The sequence below is a fragment of the Pyrgilauda ruficollis genome, unplaced genomic scaffold (assembly GCF_017590135.1).
Source record: "Pyrgilauda ruficollis isolate IOZ18807 unplaced genomic scaffold, ASM1759013v1 scaffold21, whole genome shotgun sequence".
NCBI classification, from domain to species: Eukaryota; Metazoa; Chordata; class Aves; order Passeriformes; family Passeridae; genus Pyrgilauda; species Pyrgilauda ruficollis.
Window position 1 is genome coordinate 10,020,879 of NW_024520318.1, and position 22,240 is coordinate 10,043,118.

At 44.5% G+C, this 22,240-nt stretch overlaps 1 protein-coding gene across 6 annotated transcripts in view; it reads left to right on the plus strand.

Moving 5' to 3' along the window:
* Positions 1-22,240, plus strand: part of LOC121353799 (LIM domain containing preferred translocation partner in lipoma) — a 335,201-nt gene that overhangs the window by 79,508 nt on the left and 233,453 nt on the right. For 5 of the 6 annotated variants that reach the window (XM_041467935.1, XM_041467938.1, XM_041467933.1 and 2 more), the window contains one exon: positions 14,138-14,202. The exons of the other annotated variant lie outside the window; for it this stretch is intronic. The gene's annotated coding sequence lies outside the window, so the exon portion shown is untranslated. The remainder of the gene's footprint in view (positions 1-14,137; positions 14,203-22,240) is intronic. 6 annotated transcript variants of the gene reach the window in all.

Genomic DNA, 22,240 nt, shown 5'->3' on the forward strand with positions numbered 1-22,240 from the left:
ATGTTTGTGGTGTAGCAGCAGGAGAATTTTCTCTTTAGTACCTTCAGTGTATTTGACAAAGATGCATTTCTTTGAGAGCCACAGGGAGAGCACAGTCAAAGATTGTGGAGTAGAGCACATGGCCAGAAACAACTATCTGGAAATTAACATTTCTGGCTAAAATGTCAGTGCTCTTGTCTGTTGTGGAGAGGGCCAAAATGCTATAAATGGCTTAGTTTGGTTTGATGCTAGAGACAGTAGATTACCCATCCCCAGTAATTGCAGTGTCCTTCCCATTTGGAGGGCTCTTCAGAAATTTTTGCTAGAATTAGATTTGTGCTTTGCAGAGGTGGGGGCAAATTTTAAGTATTTTGAAATCTTTTGAAAATAGTAGCAATCTAATCACAACAAATATCGCAATAGTGATGTATACACAGTGGTTCAAGTGTTGCTTAATAATCTTCACACACTGCATGTTGTGTCTTGGGCCTATCGCATGAATTTCAGTGGAATTCCAGTTGCTTTTCCAAACAGAAAAATAGTCCTTTTCCCCAAAGTAAGATTTGTGTTTGTTGCCTCATGTGTCTGTATAGACAGACACATGCATGGGTAGACTTTGTAGCAATAGTGATGTCTTGGGTGGTTTCATGCTGTATTAACGAGGAGTGTGTTGTCAGCAAGTTTTCCAGTATTTGTTAAAGGTTTGCATGGGTAATAAAATCTTGTTGGGAAAATTGATCTAATTTTGAGATTGAGAGGTGTGAAAATAAAAGATCCTTTACTGTAAATTGTAGGTAGGTAACAACAGAAACTTGAATATTAGAAGAAACTGGGTATCGCACAAACCACACACTTTCACATCACTAAAACAAGAGCTGTGCTCACACAGAAACATGAACCTCTTTGCAAACCGCAGAAAGTAAAAGGGAGCTCTCCTGTTTCATTATTGATCTAATTGCTCTTTTCTTGATATGAGAAACGATATGAAATGCTCTTGAATATTCCAGTATGCACAGAAGCAGACCATTACTTTTGGAAACTTTTAAAGGCATAGCACATAGTGGTAAATAGCGAGGTAATTTATTTCTGAGAGTCACAACTGCCTACCTGATGTCACCTAATTGTTCTACTGGAACTGAATATGTTATAGCTTTGATGAGAACTTTCCACTCGGGAGTGATATTAAATGGAGGGAGCCCAGCCCATATTTTCATGTGATTAAATCAGTTTTGGAAGATCTGTTGGTGCAATCCTTTGAAGTAAGTCCTGTTTTAAGAAAAGGTCCTCTTTTTGGAGTACCTCAGTGTTGGAGTGCTTTAAACCTTCTCACCCAAACTGCTCTGCAGTTCTTCGTGGTTGTTGCCTTTATCTAGAATCTCTTTCCTTTGGTTTACAATCCCATTTAAGACCAAGTTTCCTGATTAACCTGAAAGTTTGGGCCTGCGGGACTTGTGCAAAATGTGTGTGGTTAAAACCTCGCCATGTTTGCGTGTGAGAACAAACATGCATAGGAATGAGGTTCCTGGGTTGATCCAGCGAAATCTGGACGTGCTTCAAAGCTGTGAGAGTCTGACAGAGCCGTGCTTTTCTGGGGGGAGCTGCGAAGGTGAGCGTCAGCCTGCGCTCACCTCCGTGTTTTACAACACTCCTCCATTTATGATCTCCACCAGCCCTGCTGCTCCGCCTGCCCCTGCCAGCAGTCTCACCTCCTACTCCCCTGCCAGGCTGAGCAGATTCTGGGGGCTGCTGTCTGCAGGCAGTGCCAGCTCCCTGACAGAGCCCTTCTCGAGGCTGTGGCAGAGCTGACACAAGGGGATCCTTGGTTCTCCTGGGGTTTTGGAAGTGGCTTTCTTCAGTGGCACTGGACACCTTTTCTTTCCCTTGTTTCAGTAACTTCTCTCTTGCTCAGTTTCTACAAGTTTTTAAAAGCACCTGTATCAGCAAATCTGGGACTCTCATAGAATGGTTTGGGTTTGAAGGAACCTTAAAGACCACCTTGCAGCCGTTCCCTGGCCAGGGCCACTTTCCTCTAGACCAGGTTGTCCTGTAGACCTGCACCATCCAACCGGAACCCTCAACTAGAACTGCACAGTGGCTTTTTTTTTTTTTTTTGTAGTGGGTAGTTCATCTGAAATACCCAGTGGTGAGAAAGATACACAATACAACCTTTAATAGAAGATTTTTGAAGCAGTTTAATTCATTTTGAGAACTACTTTTTACTTCCTAAAATCTCCAGCACTTCAAAATGGTCTTGAGATTTGCAGAAAAGATCACTTCCAGCAGTAGCTAATAATAAAAGGTGGGGAGGAAGAGTGACTTGTCTTAATAGCTTGTTCTTAAGACATCTCAATGACTCGTTTGATGAATCAGAGATCAATTTTTTTTTTACCTGAATCTCCTGGCAATTCCCTTTACCTGTATGACATGTTAAGCTCATTGTAATTTTCCTTTCTTGTTTATTGAGTTGTAGATTTTTTTTTTCCCCTCCCCAACAAAACTGAAATTAATTAGGTCTGCTTAAATCAAGATGAGGACACGTCTCCCAGCTGGCAAGAATATGATTCTATGGTTGGAGGGATGTCACTGCTACAGAGAAAAATGGCTTGGTAGTAGTTTTTCAAATTGCTTTTCAAATCCATGCTCATTTTAAGGGCATTTTCCTTTGAATTGTCATGCAGTCCCAAGGTACTGAAGACAAACTCAAAAGTCAGCCTCTCAGAAATCTTATGGATCTGGCTTTGGGTCTCTGCTCCTGAGCCAGTAGAAGAGGAAGCAGGCTTTTGGTTTAGGCTGATCTGGCCAAAACCAGATTTGTTTGCGTTTGTGCACCAAGTTTTGTTTTGTTTTCTTTCTGGAATAGTGACTGTATATATAATGTAATGTGGGAAAAGATTAAGTAAACACCTTTCAGAAAAGCTTTAACAGACATTTGGCAGAAAAGTAAGAAAAAGATTATTTTTTTCATTGTTTCCTCAGAGCTCAGCAAACCATTCTTTTGAGTCAAGGTGAATTGTTGATGTATTTGCAGGACTAAATAGCCGTTTCTAAGGTGCAGATAAATAGTCCGCAAGCTTCCAGATGCTGCCAGGAGGAGAAGTAAACATTTAGTTTTGGAAATGTGCAGATCACTTGCTCAGGTCCCCTGCCCTTGAAGGATTTCTGTTCTTGTTTGTTGATGTTCAAGAGTGCAAGAAAGGCCTCAGTTTGGAGGAGTTCTCTGTTGGCCAGCTCTGTGACTGTCACTGAGGTGAGCCACAGTCCCTGCAGGTGGATGGGAAGAGCCAAGGGGCAAAGGAGAGAGGGTGAAATTGGAGTTTCTGACAGTGTTTCAGTACAGCTGAAGCGCAAGACTGACGTTCCTTAGCAGTGGTGAATGGTAATGCTGTGCTTCCAGCCTGTTCCTAAGAGTGTTGAATATTTCTCTGCCTGCTGGAGGGCAGCTGGGGAGAGGAGAAGCGTTTTACCTTAAATTCATCTGGGCTGAACCAGGGAGAGGAAATCCTGACCCTTCAGCTTTGTGGGATGATATGAAATTAATTTGTAATCCCCAGGCAGGTTCAGAAATTTTAATCATCTACCTAGCTGCTGTTTTCTTGCTTTTGAGTCAGAAGTTGGAAAATAACAGCATACATGAGTTGGATTTCCATCTTTATGCATCCAGTCACTTAATTTTTAAGTACAACATCTTGTGCATGTTCAGGTGCTTGCCCCACATGGCGGCACACTGAATTGTAAAAATTGAAATTAAACCCAACTTTCCAGAAGAATGGTGCAGTTCCCACTGAAGATCATGCTGTCCTGAACTCTCTCACAGTTCCTGTTTGATGACGTTCTTCCCTCCATCATGAACTAAAGCATGGTGCTGAGTGCCATTCAGAGACAGCCATGTTTCAGTGGCAGATGAAATTATTCCTGGCTCTATGAGTTCGTAAAACACTTTGGGATCTTCCAGAATGGAAAGTGTTGTTGTTTGTTTGTCTGAGGCAGTATTTTCACCATGTTTTATTTCAATTGCTCCTATTATATGTGTTGATTTTCGTTATATCTTCAGATAAGGCTCATATGAAATGGGCTTCTGTTTTGTTTTCTCACCAGAGGAGTGATTCATATTCAAATTGAAATGTTGTATTGCTCTAAGCCAACCTTCTCCCCATGCGCTAATGGGAGGAGAGGGAGAAACAGGCATGGACCAAGCAGGATTATTTTTCTCCTACTGTGTTTAGAAACTTTCCAAATGACTTTTCAGGAAGACACGTGGACTTGCCTTGCGTGGGAGAATCCTGGTCTTGTATGTTTTAAGAATATCAAATGAGCTTGTATCTCCTCAGTTGTCTCTTTAGGCTGCAGACCTGTATGCTACTAGCATTGTTCTCCAAAAGAAACAAAAAAGATAATTTATGATCCCTTTTAAGTTGAGGTGTTTTTTCTTTTTTGCTTGTCCTATATTTTCTCTTTATTCATAACGCTAGTTTTAAGAAAGTTACTGGCACTAGTCTTAGGGCAGTGACTCTACAGGCACCTTCTGCAGCACGGCCAAGGCCACCAGCTCATGGTCTCTGCTCCTGCCTGATGCTTTCTCCAAGGGAGCTGGTTGCCATCTACAGGAGAGGAAAACTGCAGTGTAGCAGATGTTTCTGTTCTGGTTAGAACTGGATAGCCCAGTGCAAACTTCCTCAGGAAGTCTTTCCACAGGTACTCAAAAAATGGAGAGAAGAGATGCTGAGATTCCATCTGGGTTCTTGGGTGTTTTTAGGGTTGTGTTGCTCTGTCTCCCGCAGCTCAAAGTGAATGTCATTGTAGATCTTGTGGAGCCTGGTGCCTGTCCAATAAGTACCCAGACTGAGATAATAGAGTATTTAATGGAAATCAATAAAATATAGGAGAATATTCTCACCTTGGCTGAAGTGACCTAGCTGAGCCTACTCAAGAGTATATTTACTGTGTTTTAAACTTAAAATACAGCTCAGTCTATCTCTTTTCTTGGTCCTTCCAAGCTGGGCTTGGGCAGATGAAATGATCCTTCCCCATTCACCCTTTTCATTTTCACAGAGTTTGTGAAACTATTTGAACATTGCTAAGGTGCTCTCAGATTTTGAGATAAATGAGGAGACATTGAAACTTTTTTAAAGTAGCACCTGAGGAGCTGCTGAGCCTTGGAGGATCTGCTGCCTTGAATGCAGTAATTGTGACCATGTCCTCTGTGCTGCTGTGACAGTTCAGTTACACCAAACTGTGAGGGTCGAAAATGTTTTGCACTTTTGTTGGCATAAAATAAGAATGAGAAAGTTTTTTTTTCCAAGGAGGAGAAAAGAGAAGAAGCTGTGACAGATCTTCATAGCTGATGGTAGGTTCATTCACCACAGGAGAGCTGGTGAGACAAATATGACACCTTGGTTACACGTCACCTAACCACTTTCTGACTTAAGAGCATTTGAGCTGGAATCACTTGCAATTAGCATGGGCTTGGCAGAAACTGGCACTGCTGCTGTTTGTGCAGAAACTGCTTGCACAGTCCAGTTGTGCCGGGGGAAAACTGCTGTTAGCAATTAGCACAGGGGCAGTCTTGAGGTGGTGTCTGTGCTGTGGCTGCTCATAGAGCAGCTGATGTCCTTGATGGCGCAGCAGCAACTGTACAACCAGCAGAACAGCTGTCACCTGTACCCAGTCTGCCATGCCAACATTATGTTCTTTAACCTATTTGTCATCATAGCCACACATTTTTTAGGCAGCTATTGGTGTCTGGGAGGTTTTAACTGCATTGCTTATGAGAACCTAGGCATGCACATGGTCCAGGGAGATGTGACCACGGCTCTGCTCTTCACAGTCTGCTCTGAGGCACTTTCCTCAGCTGGCTGTGGTCAGGCTGAGGCGGAGTGCAACCTGTTGTAGGCTCAAATGGCCCAGCTGGGAACAATTGCCCAATTGACACAATAAATTATCTCTAAGTCTGTTAAATTGAGTAAATAATGAGGACCACAGGGCACCTGCTGATCCCCATAACCTGTGCTGCTAGAGGTTGGGCATTCTCCTGCCTGCCTGATGGAGCCTTGGAGCTTGTGAGTGGATGGCGTGGGAACTGGGGACAACTAAGGATTCGTACAGGGATGCAGAGTTGCTCCTTGGGGCAGAACAAGAAATATATGATTCTTGGCCCTAGAATGAAGAAAGCAAGATGCTTTGGACTTGTTGCAACCTGTGCAGTCTGTGAATGTTTTCTTCTTGTCAGATGCTGCTGTCACATAAGTTATTTTCTTGCCAAAGGGCAGGGAATGAACTAGCAAAGTGGGAGAGAGGGCTGCGTGTTATAGAAATCAGTGCACTAAATGTGCAATTCTTTACTTTCTGCTTTTGCAGTGTTTATTTACCTGCAGGATTTGGGGGGGGGGGGCGAGAAGGGGTGGTGGTGTGGGACGTACATCTGTCTCATCCAGGAGAAGGCGTGTGTTCAGATGAGAAAGCATTATGCATACAATGCCTGAAATCAGCCCTTAAAATAGCACACTCCACATCTTAGTAATGTATTGAATATATGTGGATAAGAAACAGTCTGATTGAAGTATTGAGCTTATTGTAGTGTGTCTGCTGTGACTCATCAGGAAATTGAAAGTCTTGGGACAAAACTCGCCCCCCCTTTTTGGGAGAGACAGGAATTAGTCTTTGATGGGAGGTAATTAATTGTTCTGTGATTGCCGTAAATAGGTACTGAACAACAAGCTCGTACTGAAATATTTATATCCTCATCCCTGTCTTGTGAGCCCAGCTATCCAGAGTCTCCATCAGACAGAGACAGTGAAAAAGAGAGTTCTTTGGAATGAGCAGCACTTCCACCTACATGCGTTTAAGCGAGACTGGTTGGAGGTGAGCTGGTAGGCTGCAAGCTGTAATAAGCCATTTACTAGGATAATGGCTGTAGGCTACAAATGCTGTTTCTGCGTAGTCTGTCTATTCAATGCAAACATTAAAAAAGAAAAAGCTCTCTCCCTCAATAAAGTCTGTAATACTCTTAATCCCCAGTGTACTCCATGAATATTAACCCAGCCAATGTCATAATACCCCATGGAGGCAGAGGATGCGTGTGCAGCCTTTTTCATCTACTGGGGAAACTGAGGCAGTGGGAAGGACTTTAGCATTCTGGTTTTGGACTGGGGCAAAATCCTGGGCAACAGCCTGGTTTGATGGTAAGTAGGCACCTGCTGGCTGGCCCTTGGTGGGAGCATGGGAATTACGATTTTCAGGGTCTAATCCCATAAATTTAGGGTTTCATTTGGAGAGATTTGCTGCCTGCTATTGCAGGCAGTGCTGCCCTGCTTGTGGAGTCACAGAGGGTGCATAGGCACAGCTGGTAGGAGTGGATTGTGAGGGTAAGAGTATGTGCAGGAATATCTCTGTAATTTACTGCGTAGCTATAGCCATTATGTATCTGTCTGACTGCAGGATATTGCTGGGAATCCAGATGTTGAGAAAAGAAGCAAGAGAATCAAGATGATCAAATACCTGTTTAAAAAAAACAGTGCCCAAGGAAAAGGAGCTTGATGGCTTTGTGTTTGTCTGCAGTGAAGTCATGGCAACAGAGAACTCATTTAGCAAAATTAACTGTTTCTCTATCTTACCAAAACAAAAATCAAATTAAAACAATGCAAGGGAACATCCTTTTAGCTGAACCAAATGAGTCCATTTGTGCCAAAGCAAAGGAGTCATCCTGGGGAGTTTGCTCCAGAGAGCACATATTTTATTGGTACAGAATGTAACAGTTGTCCCAAAGCCATAACTGTAAAAGCATGGTGCCTTAGGCGAGCACTTACAGTAACAGGAAAACCAAACTTAGGTTTCCGCACCTGCATGGTGTTGAAATACAAGCATGTTTTAAGCTTTTGGTTGTTTGGGATTTCAGCTCAGTTTAGATCTGGATGCAGTTTTCAGGACTATAATTTCTTTGAAGCTCCTTATGGGTAATGCTTAGTTTTGAAAGTATCTGAGGACAAAATGCTGATGCTGCATTGGCTTGGGTGCACCCAAATACTTGTAAAAAACCAGTTGTTGCTAGATCCCTTTGACTTACATTAGACCATTGGCTTCTGTGTGCCCAAGACTCATTTTAATCTCCTAATTTAAGTGCTATTTGAAATAATTCTCACACAAGCCCCAGAGATGACTCTTCTGTGCTACTTCTGTTTTGACATTAACTGCCCACCTCCAGGCACAGACCACTCTGTGAAGAAGCAAAGAGGTGAACCACACAGTGACTGTATTGGTAGGTACGAAAGTTCATTTTACATCACTGAGAATCTCATATTTGGAATTCAGAAATTGTTCATCTTGGTAATGAGCAGGGGCAAGCTCCAGGGAAAATATCATGAACTCAGATGTGTTGCTTGAGGCGCCTGGAAAGTGGCGTTTCTCTTAAGCAGTGTTTTCCAACCAGATTTTACTTTGTGGTTCTCTGGGAGATGGTTTTAGGCAACACCTTATGGTTTCCCTGAAGGTGTCTGACAGCAGAGAAGCAGAGTTTTTATCTGTTTGAAGGAGTGCAACAGTTTGGGGGAGATTTTAAGGATGATTCAACTTTGAGATGGCTTCTGTCAAAAATGTTGGGTAAGCTTCAGACTAATTGGAAACTTCCCTTTTCGTTGAAATCACAGAATCACAGAATATTTTGATTTGGAAGGCACCCATAAGGCTCATTGAGTCCAAATCTTAAGTCAGTGCTCACCAGGTGAATGCAAATTGTTTTCCATTGGTTCTCATACCTGGATGACACTGATGTCTTTCTCCTGCAGCTTTAACTTTGGTTTAATGAAAGAAAAGTGAATACTGAATGTATGGAAGGAGTTCTGATCAGTGTAGGAAAACCACAATCATTGTATATCTGGGTAGATCACTGGTAGATCTGGGTAGATGTTATTTTGAAGGTGATCCATGTCAAAAGTCAATGTTTAAGGGTTCTTTTTGGAAAGCATCCCTTTCAGGAGGGACCTCATGTGAATAGTGGAGCTCCTCATGCTGCTGGATCACACTTATCAGGTGGGTTGCAGAGGCTGGCTGGGAATTGTTGACACTTCCCAACTCAGCCTCAGGCTGGTGTATTTGCAGTAGTGGCCTGTTTCTTTCCACTTGTTTTCTCATCCCCAAGCCTGGACATAGTCCTTGGTTTAGCTGTTAACAGTGTGGGAGCAGAAGATCCAGGCTGAAGCAGCCTACTGGCACAGCCATTCCTGTGGGCTTGGGTGTTGCCATCAGGAGAGGGGAGTGCAAGGGGGTGAGGGTGGAAGGGCAAAGCCCAGGTTTGCACATCAGATGTCGTCAGAGGCTTTTAAGGAGTAGCAACTCACATACCAGGCTTTCTTTGGTGAGGGATGAGATCCCCAAACCAGAATGTTCACATATGAGGCAGCCCCAGCCCTTTGGGTTGTCCCAACACGCTTGGGGAGGATAAGCACAGCGGAAAAGCCTGAGGAACTGCTGCCAAACGACTGGGAAGATGCAGCCCACGGTGTCTGTTGTGTCTGAGATCTCTGTAAAGTCTCTCGCATCTTTCCTCAAGTTTAGTTTTCCAGTGGAGGCTGTTGCAGTAATGAGAATGTCTCCCATCTGCTCCTCACATGGCTTGGCACATTTAGCCAGAATATATATATTTTTATTATGGGGTTAGCCAGTGGTAACCATGACAATTAGACTTATCACGCAGCAGTTTTTTTCCCTCCTTGAGTCAGTTTGAAATGCTGACAATTAAATGGATACAGTACACTTTAGAGATCCATCAGTCTCTTTGTTGTCTTGACAACCAGAGTATATTTAGAAATGTAACAAGTACATGGAGTTCAATTGCACTTTTGCTAAAACATAGTTTTGTAGCTTGAGAATTTAATCTGTTGTTTGTAGATCCAGGTGCTTATTTGAGCTATGCCTGACTTTCTCTTTGGTCTCTCTGGGAAGCTCCACCATTGGCTGGTGGAAGGAAGGTCCTTGTCAAGCAGGGAGCAAACCTGCCCACTGTGTGTGGCAGGGGCTTGGGTGAGGGGCTGGCAACCACTTCCTGCTTGGGTACTGGATGTGCTGGGTGTTCCCATGTCCTTGCAGCTATTGATTTGTAGTGCAAGAGGAGCGCGTGTGGTTGTTGTCCCAGATGTTTGCCTCTGCAGATCCAGCTCAGCAGACAGGGCTGGGGAGCCGTGAGCAGCATGTCCAAACACCCTCTCCAAGATGAGCTGCTGTCAGGGTTCAGTGGCACTTTGGTAGAGGAGGTACAGTGGTACAGTGTCATGCTGCATGACACTGGCAGACTGTGATGGCTCTCCTCCTGCCCCTGAGCTACCCAAGCTTTGGTTGCAGCTCTTGGCCGTGGAAGCAATAGCGAGGACTGTTTCTCCATATAATTTCTTCTGTTTTGTCTTTGATTTGATGGGGCGTGTCTCTTGGATTTTAACAAAATACTACTACTAAATTTTTTTTTGTTCCTTCCAGTTTGACTGGCAAAATTGAGTTCATCCTCTCCCTGCTGAGCTGGAATAGCAGTGTGTGGGCTAGCTGTCTGGAGCTATGGATTTTTAAGGCTGCATCTAGGACTGGAAGAGAAGGAGGGAATTAGGATGGAGTGCACTTTGTGGAGCTCTAAATAAGCCTGTCTCCCAGCCCCGCTGTGCACACAGTGATGGTGGGTGTGTGTGGAGTGTCTGTGTTACTCCTTGCCCTTTCCCTTTTGAGCCAGGAGAGAGCTGTGGTCAGTGCAGGCACCTGTGTGGGTGTGACAGCAGTACCTGCAACTGTGGTGACATGCCAGCCCAGAGGAGCAGCTGGGATGTGTGGCCTCCATCTGCTGCCACCCTACAGCCCAAAGGCTGTGAGATGGGGGCTGCCACCACAATGTCCTTGTTACTGTCTTAGCACAGGACCTGGCAGTGCCACTGTCTTGCTTGGCACGCTGGCTTCAGATCCATGTCTGGACATGTGTGGATCAGAGTACTTCCCTGACTTGAGTGATAAATGAATAAAATGAAAGTCAGATGAAGAAATAGCTCAAATGTTCCCCGTTGCCCCTCTACCTGGCTGACCCAGAGTTGTCCTGGTCAGGCTGTCCCTTCAGAGGGCTCACAGGCTGAGGAGCTGCTAAAAGGGACTTCTTTGTGGTGAGGTGTTGATGGCCTTTCATAATTGGCACCTGAATGCCATGGCAGGGATGGGATGCTTGTGTATTTTCTGTAAAACGTGAAGCAAGACTCCTCCATTTCTCCCTGTCTTAGGCTTGGCTGTTAATTGATTCCTGGCAATATTTTTTAGTCAGAAGAAGTGAAAAAAAAAAACCCAAACAAAACAGAATTCTCCTTTATCGGCAAAGCAGCAATCTGAACAGGAGATTGGTTACAGCAGGTGGAGTGGCCTTTTGCTGGAGGGAACTGGTTCATTTGGTGAGATGGTTTAAAGAAGACAATGGTGTGCCCATGGCATGGGTGTAGTGGTGTTCATCCCTGGGCAGAGATCCGTAAAACTGGTCAGGAGTGCTGCTCTGCTCCTGGGGAGCACAGCCAGCACAGGTTTGCCACTGGAGTGGTTTATTACCAGGAGGTGAGGAAGGCTCCATGGAGTGGAGTCCACCCTGAGGTCAGTTATTAGGGACAGTGACAGCCAGCAAAATGTATCTGTATTTCCTTGGCTTACATGTTGTCTGGGCACTATACCCAAAATATCAGTAAGACTCAGAAAGAGGACAGAATTGCATGATTTTGCTTCCTTCTTCCCTGTGTTTCTTCTTCATTCATTAGCTGTCAAATAATGTGGTTGATTTCTCAGTGTATATGCACAGTTCAGTTTAGGTTTTGTATTTTCTTTCTTCTCTCTGTTTCACCAATTTCCCAATGAAAATCCCAAACCATAGTTGTATTTCCACTCCAGCTCAGTTTGTGGACTGTTAACATGCTTTGTTCCAGTGTTGAATAGCTGATGGGGTGTATTCTTAAAATATAACCACCAAAACCTAACAATCCTAATGACTATTCAAGAGTGCTTTAAACAAGTTATCCCAATCCATCTGACAAGGATAATGGTCTTCTATTAGAAGATACTTAGCTGGAGGTTGGATGAGCTGTAATGTTTATGGGTCTGCAGATCTGTAACCAGACAAACTCAGAATGACTCCTTGGATTTCAGTGGAGCTGTATTTGTTTATTACAGCTGAGGCTTAGGCAGTAGTTTAGATGCAAATTGCAACCTCTGTGAAGTTAAGTGGGGTTTTGATTTAATTTCTGGAAGCAGTAATGTCCGCAGAGAAGCGAAGAGCTGGGACCCACACAGCCCGAGGTCTGTAACTTTGGGTTGCTGCCTTTCACTTACTGTCAAGATCAGATTCCCTTGGTTGGGGCTACTAATTAAAATGCAGCTTCTCTTAAGCATCTCCTGAAGGCAGGAAAGAGAGAGTGGAAGTACAGCCTATACAGATTATGTATCTCTCTCCACATTTTGCAGAAAATGCCAGTGCTTGGGTGGTTCTCTCTGACTTGTGGTTGGGCTGTTGACCTGGAGCTTGTGCTCTCAGCTCCAAAAATGCAAAGGCTCTATACTGAGTTATCTGGCACTGATGGACAGAGAGCTGGGATCTCCTTTCCCCCAGCTTACCCATGTCCATGCAGCAGTCAGGAGACATGGACCACTGCTCATCACCCCCACTGTGTGTGGCATAAGTGATTCACCATGCATTCATTTCTGGTCACATAAGGGGCATCAGTTTAAAGGAGGCTTGAGACATAGGTTAGTGTCAGCTATTTGAAGTCTGAAGTCTGAAAGCAACATCAAACAGGGAGCAGAAAATGTATCATGCACAGAAAAATCTCTGGGATTTGCTTCTCCCTTTAAAAAATAATAGTAATAAATTCCAAACTGTTTGCATATGCGGTCTCCTCTGTGGTCAGGACACCTGTCTGCCTCTTTGCTGATACTTGATACAGGCTTACAGCGCTTGCAAAAATGTTAACGTGAATTTTTTGTCATGGCAAATGTGAAAAGAATATCCAGTGTCTGTGTGGGCAGGTTCTCAGCGAATTTTTCTCTGCTTTTTGCACTTCGGTGAGGATCTGAAGCAACTGCTGAAATTCTGCTGCCCTTCCTTCACCACACACCAGGAAGGCAAAGCTGCTGCCCTGCCAGACCTGGTTCTCCTGAGCAAGACAGCTGATGGTGGGGATAATGAGTTTTAACCTGGCTTCATTAAAAAATAATATATGCAACTGGCTAGAAGTGGATCTCCTTCTCTTTAATGACTTTTGATCCTTGGCTGATTTCAGGAAAATAGGGGTGAGGATGCAGTTAGGAGGAGCTGGGGGTCACCTGGTGACACCAGGAGCATGGTGGGCTGGGAGACCAGGGGTATGCTGAGGTGGACCTTTTGGTAGTCATCATTAGTACTTTTTAAACTTGCTAGTTGCTTCTCCAGGGCTGAGATTAGAGGAAATAGAAAACATCAGAGTAAGCTCAGATATCAATAAGCTGGAAGTATTAAAGACTGCTGGTTGAAGAAAGCTTGTGGTAACTTGAAAAAACTGTGTTTTCTCTTTAATTGGGTGTCTTTGGAGGCACCCAGAAAGGAAACCAGGGCCAAAGGTGGAGGTAGGGTTTGGGCTGTCTCACCCTGACTCTTTTTTCACAATGCCTGTGTGTTTAATGCATCCCATCTCTGCTCTGGTGCTCCTTGATGCTCACATGGCCAAGCCAGTGCTGTGGGAGTGACTCATGCTTGGCCTTGAGCAGTGGCTGAGGCTTGGGAAGAAGAGGCCCTTTAAGCATGAGAGGCAGAAGGGCGTCTGGTCAGGCTTTGAAAGAGACTTTGTTACCTGCAGCCCTTACGTCAGTGCTTTTCACCAGCTCTGCAGTGATTTAAAACAAGTAGCTTCTCTTCCAGATAAACCTCAGCTACCCCAACACTTGCTCAGATGTAATCTGTGCTGCCAGCGATGAAAAACCCCTGTATGGGTCAAAACAGGGACAGACTGACACATGACGTGTGTCAGAGGGGAGCAAAAGAGGCTATGGTCTGCTCTGTACAGGAGGGCAGCTGGCCTTACATGCCCTTTTGGGGTTGTTTTCTTGGCAAGGCATTACAGCCACCTTGATTTACTTTCTGCTTGTACGGTGAGCAAAACATTGATTCTGACCTTTCTGTTTGCACCCACAGAGGTCCCTTGGAAGAGCCTGTCTGTACGTCTGACTGGGTGCCTGACAAAGCTGCCTTGCTTCCAGGTGAGGAATGGATCAGCTCCCAGGGCTTTTGCCAGCTGCTGAGTTGAGGGACAGTGGGAAGACCTTAGTACCATGTTCGGTCCTTCTACAGCTGATGGGCATTTCTCCAAAGCCTGGGATGATGTGATGCCAGCCTGCCCAGGAGGCTTGAGGTGGTTTTACTGTTTCTGGGTCCAAGTTTGGAATTAGCAAACGTGCAGGCCCTCCTGAAGATTGGAAGTGTTGCATGGGAGCAATTGCTTGGTCCTGTGTGTCATGTTGCTTTCACTTCTTTTTTGAAAAAAGCTTTCCTGCTTGTGGACCTGAACTCATTCCCCATCCATGACATGGCTCTCTGCAGGCTGTGGATGTTCCCAGTGGTGATGGAGGGCTGGCTGTATTGTTGGCTGAATCTGTGTTTCAGTGGACAAATAGAAATTAATGTGAGGAGCAAATTAATTCATTCTTCAGAATTGCCAATTCTGTCATATTCACTGGAGATATTTAGCTGTGACTTACGGATCACCGTGATGAACTATCCCAAAATATTGCAGGAGTTGCTTGCTGGATTATGTGTAGGACACAAACTGTCCTTTGTCCCCATCCCATGATAGAATGGTTTGATTGCAGGAAGGGTAAGATTGCAGAGCAGGACCGGTGTCAGGACAGTGGGTCTGTCCTCAAGCCTCTCTCAGTTGTGCCACCCCAGGAGACAGAAAGTTGCTGGAGGTGCTGCAAAGTCATGGCAACGGGGGGAAGAAAGCAGCCTGTGCAGCCCTGCTGAGAAGAGAATGAGTGACCAACTCCCCTGGTGGCTGTGACCAGTGGAGCTTCTTTGTTTGCTGTGATGTTACCTGACTTTAGGAGTATGAGATGGGCCAAAATCAGGAACAGTGAATCTTCACTCTGTTGTGTCACTGAATTTAATTGTGCTCTCATTCTTCTCTTTTGATGCACAATGTACGTCCCTACTTTCTGCCTTTATCCTCTTCTTGAGTCTAATTTTTGTGCTTTTTTGGTTGTTTTTTTTTTTTTTTTTGGTGGGTAAATTATGTCTAGGTAGAGATGAGATTTTAGTATCCTGTTTACTGCAAGCAGTTGGGACCATTAATAAATGTTGACAGACAAAGACAGACCAGGGATTAATAAGTAGAGGACAGAAGATTAATAGCAAGAGCATAGAATCTAGTTCAAGGCCTGATCTTCCCAGTTGCTGGGCTATGGAAGATTAATGGTAGCTCTTCTGCTAGCTTCTCACTCTTTCTGTGGTAGCTTTCCTGGCTAGATTTAATAAACCATCCCAGTGGGTTGCTATAAATATGAAATCTAGGAAGAAGCCCATTGTTAAATTAAGATGTCCTTATGTTAACTAAAAGAGCCAGTATTAGTTTTGCTTTCTAGTCAGCACTTGAGCAACATCAATGCATTTGTGAGTGGTGAAGTCAGATTTTCAAGTGCTTACAACTCCTCTCAAGACAAAAACATATCACAAAATATGTTTTGTGAAGCAAGCTGTGTCTGACAAATTGGTTTTTTACTCTGTGTCCTGTGCAAGAGATTGATTTCTCTTCTCTTGACTGGGTTTTCAGCTTCATTTCTGTGAAAAATTGGGCTCTTGACCTGTTGCATCTGGTCTCTCATTAGGTTTAGTGTGAGATTAGATCATTGCAAGAAAACACTAGCTTTACAAAGAGCATTCCTGGTTAAATTTGTGGGAGAACCGTAGAACATGGGACTGCATCACAGAAAGTTTTATTGTCATAGAAGGCTGTGTGCTCTTCAGGGTATCCTGTGTAGAAAGCAAACTTCAAACTCTTTCTTTTTAGGCTGGAACTATTGATTTAAGCACTCCTATTGTCTTTTGACCTCTGCCCTCAGGTATTTTCCACAGTCTCTGCAAAGATGATCCCCAGCACTTGGTGCATAAGGTTATAGTGATATATAGGTGTGTGCATGGCCGTGTTGGGAAGGAAGCAGCTGTGTCCCTGTAACAATGAGCATGATGCAGCTGGAACTAACATCAGAACTGCATGCAGCAATAGCTGAATTTCTTTTCTGGGGAAGAAAGCCTATGCACTGCTTTGGTGGCCCTGTAACAAAGCTTTTCCCCTCTTGTCTGCTCTTGCATGCGGTGCCCTTGGCTTTTCAGAAGTTAATTGATTTGTCTATATTATGAGTCTCTCTTTAATTTTATTTGTGTAAAGAAGAACACACACTAATCTTTCTCCAGAGAAATGTTTTGCCTTGCTCCTCTTTGAACGTTGGCCCTGGGTCTGCTGTCTCTTAATGAGTCTTTAACTACACAGCTATGGTTCCCACATGCTCCAGCCTTGACACACACATAGTTGTTCACCCACGTGCCTGCTCCCAGCTGAACCGAGCCGGCCCGCTCCCCTCGCTTTGGGCTTTGTGTGCAAGGCAGCACCTCCCTGGGAAGCCCTGTGTGTGAGAGGGGGCTTTAGACCTACACAGAGAGATGGACTAAGCCTCACATGAGCTGTAACCTCTTTACCACCCTGTCCTCCCACCCTCTGGCTTGTTTAAAGTGCATCTCCAGGAGCGCGCAGTGGATTCCTGTGGGCTGCGCTGCCTGCGGTGAGGACCCGAGCGAGCGCCGAGCGCCCGATGCTGAATTACTGTCTGGAATGCCCCTGGCTGCCAGATCCTTGATAGCTTGTTTTTAATGAAGATTCCTCCTGTAATTCCTAGAATATCTTGCAGTGCTGAAAAAATGAGCGGTGTGTGTATTTTGCTGTGGGCTGAATTTTTTCCTGCTCTTCACAGTTCCCTCCATGAACAGAGAGGAGGAGGGGGAAGCAGCTGACTGCTTTTTTTTGTTGTTGTTTTTGTTTTTCTACTTGACTTCTGTGAAATATGTGGCGATCAATCGCTCGCGACTAACAAAATGTTTTTGTTTCTCTTAGCAAAAGCATATGGGAACTGCAGGAAAAGCATATGGGCGTTTTTAGGAAAACATATTGGTGAATGGACAAATTATAGCGGTGCCAATATGTTTTGGATGTCTGGCTAGACCACTACTACTGCCACACTTGCTGGCATGCAGACACATCCAGAAGATTTCCAGCATGTGAGGAGTGTGTAGCTGCTCCTGGGGAATGGCAGGCTGGGCTGGATGAAGCCCCTGCTGAAACGGTGCTGTGATCCATCTTCGGGGTGCGTGACAGCCTCATGATGTCCTGGGCTAGGCTCTGGGCTCATGCTTATGGCAGCATATCCATTCTGTCAGGAGATGGAGCCCAGAGATCTACGTGCAGCTGGCTGCAAGCAATGATAATGGTAACCATTTTTCTTTCCAAAGCACTGGAATGCAGTCTTCATAACACCTGAGCTTCTTGCAATCAGCCAGGCAGCCTCTGGTTTTCCTCTGCTGCTCTAGGAAGATCTTTGTCTGTTATTTTTGATTTCTCCATCAGGTGGTTTGCTTTTCAGGAAATGCAGACATTGATAGTATTGTTTCTGGTCCCAGTCCTGTTTACCCTGGTACTGGTGATCCAGAGAAAGGGATCCATCGTCAGGGAGCTGTAAGGGGATTAAGTTGTCTAGGCTGGTGGGCTCTGGTGGCTCACAGCATCCCTGCAGTGGGAGCTGCCCTGCTGTGGACCCCTGTCCATGATGTCCTGGATTGGTAGCTCCAATGGGGCGGCCCTTCCTGCCCACCCCAGCAGTGAGGGAGCACTGCCTGTCTGGGATGGGCATGGCTGGGCTGCAGAAGGGGGTCAAACACATGGCTGAAGACTGGGGGGATAAGCAAGATGCACATCTGGGCAGTCATTTGGATGTTGCAGGGTTCATCTTGGTTATGAACTGGCACTCAGATATTCTGAGTGGTAATTCGGCATCTTTTAGTGCTCTCCCTCTTTGCCAGCTTCAGGATGATTTGCTAGTGAGTAATTTTACATTATTTAATGTAGCCACTTTCCTTATAGCTCTTTTGTTCTGTGAAACAATTCCTTATTTTATTATGCAAACAGTACATTAAGATCCTTGTGGGCCTAAGTTCCCAACAGTGCTTGAGATGACAGCAGAGAAGTAGGTTATTTCAGAAATCATGATTCTCTCCTCTAGAAGCTTTCTTGGAGTTCTGCTTTAACTGCCTTTGATATTATACGTGCTTAAAAAAAAGGGCTAAAAAAAATTCAGTACTTCCTAAATGTTATAGAGCTCAAAAAATACACTGTATGCCTTGTCACAATATTTAATACAGAGTGCTATTTACAGTAATGAATCAAAATGTCAGTTTTTAAAATATGAACTGTCAAAGTGTTCCTACTTCGCAGAAAACTTTGATATGACAGTTTGTTAATCATATGACTATTACATCAAATGTGTCTAAGAGTACTTTTGCTCGACAAAGTCTTTTTTTATTCCTTTCCCCTCCCTTTTCCCTGTTAATTCTGGCAGGGTTGTTTGACTGAATGTACTCTAATTAGAGGTCAGAAGAATCCAGAGCTGAATGCTTTTGTTTATGGACAGAAGGGATGTGTCAGTGCCTGTGTTCTTGCTGGCCATGGTCACCTAATCTTAGGTACAGCCTAGTTTGGATCATGTCTCTCTTGTGAGCATGGTGGAGTGGTGCTGATGCCTCTGGGGTAACTGCATTTGGGCAGCTGGGCTAAAACTGTCTCTTGAGTAATAAAAAGCTGGCTTGTACTGTAGCGTTTCTAATCCCTGCAGCTCTAGCATGAGAGCACAAGTAAAATAAAGATCTTGAGGCTGCCTGTGCATCCTCAATGAGCTGAAGGGCTGGTGGGGCAGGGCAGGGCTGGTGCTGCTTCTTGAGCACCAGGCAGGGGCCTGGGAATGCCAAGGTCCTCTCCCCTGTGCCTTTGATTTTTCTGGACCCAGGTCAAGGAGTGACCTGGTCTCTGATTTCCCTTCCATTAATTTAGACCAAAATGCTTTGCTTTTTTTTATTCTTTTGTTTGCTTATCTGCAAAATGGGAGTAATTAATTGATATTAGTTAACTCACAAGTCTCCTTAAAGCCGATTAGTCAAACAACTGCACTTCTGGTGAAGACAAGGGAGAGCTTATGTAGATAATTGTGCTTTAGAAAACAGCCTCTGGAAGGAGCAGAGGGCTCAGCATGCTAATGTGAGGACTGGAGGCCAGAGAGGAGTCCCAGGTGTAGCAGAGTCATGTACCTCTGCCCAGAATGTCTTTGTGCCACATTGCCTAAGGCTTCAGATGGATTCTCACTGCTTGTTAAAACTCTCAGTTACCATCGCGTAGGTCTTACAAGTGCAGTATTTCTGAGTTGGAGTTGGCCCAGCACAGCTATGGGAATAGGAGGAGTCTGAAAAGGCAAAAGCTGTGTGTCAGCAGTCCAGAAAAGAGGAGTGTAGGCAGTGCAAGACAGTAAATCTTGGAATCAAAAAATCATGGAAAGGTTTGGGTTGGAAGGGAACTTTGAAGACCCTTTAGTTTGAATTCTCCTGTGATGGGCAGGGACACCTTCCACTAGATCAGGTTGTTCCAAGCCCTATCCAACCTGGTTTTGAACACTTCCAGGAATGGTGCATCCATAGATTCTCTGGGCAATTCATTCTGGTGTCTTATTGTAAAAAAAAAAATTATTTCTCGGGCCAAATCAGATGGTCTTGATTGTGGGTGTTTCTGGGGGCCTGATTAACTTGGAATTTCAGCTGGGCATGTCTGTTAAATAACAACCTCAGCACGTGCACTCATGTTACTAAAGAGACGATAAGGAGTTGTTTTCAGGGGTGTGGTCGCACATTTAAGTGCACTTTTGAGCAGCACATCGGTGAGCTCTGGTGTGTGGAAGGCCCAGGTAAAGGTACTGCACACACCTGAAGTCTGATGTGCTGAGGCCCACTGGGTCTCACCACTGGAAGGAGATTGGGAAGGTGAGGCAGTGCTGTAGCATTTGTCACATTCATATTCTGCTGATAGAGGAGGTGAGGAAAAAACAGAGGGGAAGAAAGCTGGGGAAGCAGGTGCTGGTGAGTGAGGTGGTGACAGCAGGAGAGGCTTTGCCGGTGGTGGTGCCTGGTGTGGACCCCCAGGAAGTCTGAGAGAAGCTGTTGGGTGAATCAGTCCCCAAAGGGCTCTTGCACAAACACAGGGGTGCAGAGGGGTGCCAGCAGCAAGGGCCACTGGCAAGGCGTGTGTGAAGGCATCCCTTTTCAAACCATGTCTTTGTCACCTCCACTGGGCCACTGCTGCTGCGTTTCCTCATCCCACAGAGGAACGTTGATTATTACTCAATTTTCATTTCAGACAAACCACATTTTTAGTGCGACGATTTTTTCTTTTATTGTCGTTAGTGGAATGGGTGGAAAAGGAGCTTTAACAGATGTATGATTAGCAGGGCATGAAATTAAAAATGTTTGTGTACAAGGAAAAGGTTGTTTACTACCGAATTCCTCATTTGAAAATGAAGTGATACTAAGACTGGCAGTGCAATTCTGCAGCAGCCCCCCAGTCCTTTTCTGTCCCTCCCTCAGCAGCTGCAAAGTGTAATAATATTTTTAGTGCTACTTTTATTAAAAAAATAATAACACAATTGAAAAAGTCAGTATCTGCCTTTGGAGGCAGATTATTTAAAGAGGTTTTTCTCGTGCTCTGGCACTGATGGAGTCAATTCAAGAAAATATTTTGACTGATGTTTAAGCCACACTGATTAGGCTGAATTGAATATTTTATATCAAAATTCATTTGGGTGGAAAATAAGGTTCTGATTGAATAATTCTGAGTGTGGGCATGTACCTGGGTGAATAGTACGTATTGCCAAAATGTTGAAAAATTCATATTTGGAGTTGCTGCTGCTGCAGCGTATGCAGAGAGGTGCAGATTAGTATGTAGTACTCAGTTCTTCCCCCATTTTGTGGGTCAGACTTGTAGTGGTTTTGCACAGGAATGGTTTCAGGCTCTGGTAGAAAGCCATCAGCTCTTAGATTTTTGTCTTAGAAGTGTGGGGGTTTATCCCCACAGAAGATATCTGTCCTTTTTCCCCCCCACCTCCATGATAATGAAATTTTTAGTTTGAGAAAATGATCTTTCTATTTAGGAGCTTTGCCTGTGATGCGCAATTCTCGAGTACCGCTGATCTTCCTTGATTTTTTAAAATTATCACAGAATCGTAGAATATGCTGAGTTGGAAGGGTGGATTAGGATCATCAGGTCCAAGTCCTGGCCCTGCACAGGACACCCCAAGAATCACACCACGTGCCTGAGAGTGAATTTTAAAAGAACAAGGTTAAGATGTGTGCATCAGAAAGGCTTCATTTGTGTTAGTCTGCTGAGATAAGCCCAGTCCTACCTAGGACTGAACATTTCCCAGGTGCTTTGAATTCTCACCTGTCTCATTCTTTGTCCCCTAAAACCTTTGTGGCCAAGGTCAAGGCTGACACTGGTTGAAGCCTGTTGGGCTGCTTGTGTGTGAAGTTTCATCTGGGTGAGTGTTTGCAGGACCCGGACCTGCGGCATCTTCGTGATGGATTCTGCCCACTGGGCCTGGATGGCACTGAGCAGAAAATAGGAAGAGGGCTAAGAGATTGTTCCTGCACTCTGGGAACAATTGAGACAGAAAATTGCTTCCAGGATTTCTTCACTTTTCCACAGAGAATAATCAGCCTATGTGATTCTCTGCCACAGGAAATTCTGCCTGAATCTGTTACTTAAAGACAGCAAGCAAAGTTCAGATGGCAGCCTGAATACCAGAGGTGCTGCAGAGCAGGGACTGTCCCTTACTCAGAGGTTTGTTTTTTTTGGTGTAGTTCATTTTTTTGCTGTTTATGTCATGGGATATCACAATGGTGCAACCAGTAGGACTGATAATTGAATAATGGCTTAGATAGCCAGCGTGTTCTGGATGCACATTTAGACTTTGCTGCCCTAAACAAGAGAACAGATTTGTTTGCTGAGCTTGTAAAGGGAGTTTTGCTTAGCCTTGGATTCTACACCTGAGATTGTGGGGGAGCTTAGAGCAATTCCAGGGAGGTGATGGGTGTCTGGTAATTTCAATCCTTCTCTTGACTTGTTTTAATCTTTTCTTCATTGATGTCAGCAAATCACTA